General features: G+C 38.7%; 1 pseudogene across 1 annotated transcript; it reads left to right on the top strand.

Annotated features, from left to right (window-relative positions):
• The first annotated feature begins 296 nt into the window (after window positions 1-296).
• Window positions 297-5,010, top strand: LOC307132130 (annotated as a pseudogene). Its single transcript has 5 exons — window positions 297-374; window positions 1,055-1,188; window positions 1,451-1,604; window positions 4,531-4,842; window positions 5,006-5,010. The product of its transcript is annotated as an uncharacterized misc_RNA (transcript).
• Window positions 5,011-5,500: the final 490 nt, after the last annotated feature.

Below are 5,500 nucleotides of genomic sequence, written 5' to 3'. Positions count from 1 at the left end.
TTAATATTACAAAATAGTTACTAATTATTACCATAAAATAAAAGTTACTTTGTGATATCCACAAAAGTGCTACCCATACTTACTCTGATATAACACACTTACATTACCTTGCAGTTCAATATAATGTATATCAATTAGATTACTTAATATGCATTTTGTCTAATGTTTTCCATGTCACCCATCCCGTTGGTCCAACAAACTTTATCCATGGTTGACAATAACGTACACATAATTAAAAAAAAATGTACGTGGCATGTCGATAATTATAATTTATTTTTGTTTCATCTGTAGTAAAAATGCCAGGTGGATCCACTTTTCGGCAATGCGCCCACTGCCTGAAGAAGATCAACTGTGCAAATCGAAGATGCACCAAGGTAAATAATGTACAAATAATGCTATTGTACTGTCTAACTGCTAATCCCCATTTTTAAGTCATTAAGTCCAATTCAAATAAACTTTATTTTCATCAAATATCTCAGTATTTGTTGGCCAAGCAATACAGTGACAATTAAACTGGAGTTTGCAGTGGATACATTATGTTCGTCATACAAAAAACAGAAAGAGTTTTGTTTTGATACACTATGAATTTTCATCATAGTAGGTATTTTTCAAAATGTTTAATTTCCAACCTGATGGAAAGGTACCTGTTGATATTGAATGTTTGACTGTTGGTTCTTTTAGTTACATCCTCTTACAAGGCTATTTAACATTGAATATTTCTATTACAGACAGATTACATTGTTCTATTGTGGTGGTTCTCAACTGTGGTCACTCAGTTCATTGAGATTATCCATATTTTATTTTATCCATATATTAAGGTATAATGTCTGTGGCCACATGATGGACATTCATATTTTCCGGTGCATTGACTCAACTGCATATTTAGTCTGTCTGTTCAATTAGTTGCATTCACTTGGCCTCCAAGTCATTATTAAGGCCCTTGTTAAAAGAAAGCTAGAAAATCAACAATGCTTGATCAACTGGACAGCAGTTTACAACCTTTTTTTGTCACACCGTCTCCCCATCACTTGCTCTGTCTCTCTCCCTTTCTCAGTGTGGGAAACTGCTGGACATGAAGTCCAGGCAGACGGCCCGCATGAAAACATTCGCACTAAGGCCAAGGAATGGGCACAGCAAGTCAAAAAATCTCGCAATCAAGGAAAGATTTTCGACAATAGTGCCCTGCTGGTAATAAACATTTTCTGTCTTTGTATTTTGGTCAGGCATTGCAGGTTCCTGTCAACATTACACAAATACAGAATTGTATTTACATTGTGCAGGGAAGCAAGAACTCATCAACCCAACTGCATTTAACATTTCAGATAATAATGAGCTTGTCTACGTATAAATATCAAAACACTACACAGAATTTCCTGGTGGAGCCTTATAATAATAATAATGCCATTGTAACCCTGCCTCTGTATTTGCTTATATGCTTTTCTATGTTAAGGTGGAGAAACTGAAAGCTCTTGGATACTTTCCCCTCCTGCTGTGGGGAAAGTACCGACCACAAAATAAAAAGTGTAAGGCCCAGCTGCAGTGCCCCTTTGAGCTGCCAGAGGTCCTGGAGAAGATGTTGTGTCTGTTTGAAGGTTTGTTAGAAGGTAGGTCACATCACAACATCAGTACATTCCATGGCTATTAAGATTGATTCTGCATTGTTTATTTAAATTAACATTTATTTGTATAGCACTTTTAACAATACATATAGTTTCAAAGCAGCTTCACAAAAAAATATATCTGCGAGCAGCCATTAACGGGGCCAAGCGCAAAGAAGAAGACAAGACATGCCAACATGGCTGGGAGGGTTAGACCAACTACAACAACGAGCAATTATAGGCATTTTAAGATGATTTTAGGCAAAAATGGCTGAAAAATCCTATATACAGTCACTAATAATATGATTTAATGGTTTGTCACTTTTGACCAATAGGTGGCGCAGTAACGAAATTGATGTGGTGTGGTCAGAGTCAGATGACAATGACAAAGGCAAAGTTTGGTGTCAGTATGTCAAAGCATTGCAGAGATACAGCCTCAAGAATCATTTTGGCATCATGGCTCAACTTTGTCGCTGCAGTATATGAAAACGGTTTTGTCTGTTGACACGAAATTAGTAACTTTTTGCTGTAAAAAAAGATGTTACGATTCGATTTTGGTGAAAATCAGACAAATGGTCTAGGAGGAGTTCGAAAAAGTAGGTTTCGAAAGGAAATCAAAATGGCGAACAGATTGTTTGGCCAAATATGGTAAAATTGGGATCTATGTTCTTGGCATGACCCAAGGAATCTATTAAAACCAGTTTTATGCCAATAGTCAAATTTAATCAAAAGTTATTAGCATTATTGGAAAATTCATTATAACTTTTGTCCACAAGGTGGCGCTGCCTTGAAACTTTTGGAGTACTTTCAGGGCTTGGTGACGAAGACACACACCGAGTTTCGTAATGATACGCCAATGCGTTTGTAAAACATAGCACTTTCTGACAAAATTCAAAATGGCCGACGCCCAAAATGGTTGATATGGGAAAATTGGGTATGGTATGGCTCGGCGTGATGCCCCGACTCTAAAGAGACCAGTTTTGTGATATTTGGCTAAAGCGTTCTTAAGTTATAATCAAAAATATAACATTTTTGTATTTATGGACCACTAGGTGGCACTGCGCCGAAACGCTGCAGGCAGCCTCAGGTCATGGTTGGCATAACACACACCAAGTTTGGTTAGAATATGCTAAAGTGTTTCGGAGATAAAGCCTGACTTTCATTTTTGTGGGCACTTTGTCGATTTAATTCGAGCGTTGTTCAATAACAGTTTGACTAATCATCTCGAGTCTAATACGGTTTTGTCAGCATAGTCTGAAGATGATCTGGTTCAATTTTCGTGCAAATTGGAGCAACAGCCTAGGAGGAGTTCGCAAAAGTAGTTTTTTCAGTTAATTAAAAATGGCGGGAAAATTATTATGACGGAAAGTGACGGTGCAATCGAATTGACTTGAGCCAAGGAATCAGAGGGAAAAATAATTTAGTTTCTAGCCCTTATGGTTCAAAAGTTATTAGCAAAAATATTAGTCAAACTTTGGACAGGTGGTGGCGCTAGAGGGATTGTTTTAGAGATTCCAAAATTGGTGTGGTTAATGCTGGGACTGTCCTCTATCTGTGTGCCAAATTTCACAACTTTCCCGCAAGCGGTTCTATGGGCTGCCATAGACTTGCGGCGGAATAATAATAATAAGAAGAAATCTAACGATTTCAATAGGTGCCTCCTCACCTTCGGTGCTTGGCCCCTAATAATGTGTCTACATTACAATTTAAGAGGTGACTTTGTCTAAGTAATATATTTCAGAAATGTTCATTTTGTGAATGCTTGGCTAAAAAGAAGCGTCTTTAGTCTAGATTTAAACTGGAGGAGTGAGTCTGAGCCCCGAACATTATCAGGAAGGCTATTCCAGAGTTTAGGTGCCAAATATGAAAACGTCCTTACTCCTTTAGTGGACTTTAGATATCCTAGATACTACCAGAAGCCCAGAGTTTAGTGATCTTAAAGGTCCTGTTCTTCGTGATCCCATTTTTCAAACTTTAGTTAGTGTGTAATGTTGCTGTTAGAGCATTTATAATACCTGTAAAATTATAAAGCTCAAAGTTCAATGCCAAGCGAGATATTTTATTTAACAGAAGTTCCCTTTCAAAGCCTACAGCGAACGGCTGGTTAGGACTACATCCTGGTATTTCCTGCTTTAATTACGTCAGTAGAACAGTTTGTCGACTAACCTCCGCCCACAACAACACGCGAAAAAGGGGGCGTGGTCTTGTTGCTCCCGCGTGGAGAATAGGAAGTGTTGCGTTCGGTTGCGTTCGTATAGTTTGTTTGTCGCCATGTCGTCGAGACGCTGTTATTTTCATCCCAGAGTCAAGTCACCTTTGTTTGGCTTTCCCAGGGCCGCTGTACTTAGAGATCATTGAGCGCATGCATCCCCGTTATGGTGAGAGGCGTGACCTTTCCGGTAACGTGCGCTCTGCGTGCGCTAAGCTGCTGTCGAATCACAACACGGGAACCGCTGGCCCAATCAGAACTCGTTACGTGTTTCTGAAGGAGGGACTTCATAGAACAGGGAAATCTTTCAAGCCGTTTTGAGGACAGTGAAAACAGCGGTATACAGATCAGTAAATTGTGTGAAAAATACTGTGTTTTTTTACACGCGAAACATGAACACATGTTATATAGCACACTGTAAACACAATCAAAGCTTCAAAAAAACACGAAAAACGGGACCTTTAAACAGCATGATAAATTGTAGGGGGATATGATCAGTTAAATACACAGGAGCTAAACAAATTGTATTGTGTACCTATCCAGATGGATCAGACTGAAATGTCATTGCAGATCCTTTTTCACACAATATATAGATTGCTGGTGGTGTATAATTCTGTTCTTTTTTATATCTTTTGTTATATAACTTTTTATATTTCTTTAGTTACTCATATTTTTAACCATACACTGCATCTTAAATGTCTTGTTTTATTTTTTTTACTGAAGCATGTGATCCTGAAGGAGAGAAGGTGGGGCAGCACGAGAGGACAGGAGAAAAAGATGAAGCAGAAAGAGAAATAGAGGATGAAGACCAGAGAGGACAGGGGGAGCAAAGTGAATTAGGAGAGACTGAGAGGAGGAACATGCAGGAGATGGAGATAGAGGCACAGAAAGACAGAGTGGAGAGAGGAGAGATGGAGGGACAGAAAGACTTAGAGCTGGGACTGATGGTGACAGAAGAGATAGAGGCAGACAAGGAAAGAGAACAGACAGAGGAAGTAGGAAAAAAGAGATTGAGGCAAAGAAGAAAGCAGACAGGTAAGTGGCAATACAGAATATAAGATGCAGAGCTGTACAGGGTTCCCACGCTTCTTGAAAGTCCTTGAATTTCAGACACATGGATTCAAGGCCTGGAAAGTACTTGAAAACAAACATAGGTCCTTGAAAGTGCTTGAATTAAGTGTGAACTACATTTTGTTAGAGTAGCATGGTGCCATTACAAAAATTGGCCTTTATGCGCTGCCAAAGCAAGAAAAAAGTGGGAAAAACCTGAAAAAATGGATTGTGATCACGTGCAGTCAGCTCTGCATAATGAGCACATAACGTGGAGCTTTTTAACTAGCTTAGTGCCAGGCAAGTGCAAATTCAGTGATGCTTGGCTCAGTGTTGATCTACATTAAAATTGGTTAATCAAAGTTCCAACGTATAACGCTTAATAAAGTAGTGTTTATCAGCGCAGCGCTCCTTTGTTTACAGAGGTTACTGGGGAAACCAATATATTTCTGCTGTTCCATAAGCGCCATCTACTGTCAAAGAGTGAAATTGCATTTTCAGTGCGCCAGTTGGTTTGTTCAGACTAATGCATATTAACCCATATTTTTACACAGCTTCCACAGAGTTGTAAATGTTAACTGGTGGATCGATGATAAGCTAATGTGCTTTTATAACATATCTAGAATATTAAGTTTTATTAATA

Source organism: Gobio gobio (genome assembly GCF_949357685.1).
Source record: "Gobio gobio genome assembly, chromosome: 10".
Classification (NCBI taxonomy): Eukaryota; Metazoa; Chordata; class Actinopteri; order Cypriniformes; family Gobionidae; genus Gobio; species Gobio gobio.
Note: the sequence above shows the minus strand (reverse complement) of the source record. Positions and strands in the feature narration are given on the sequence as shown.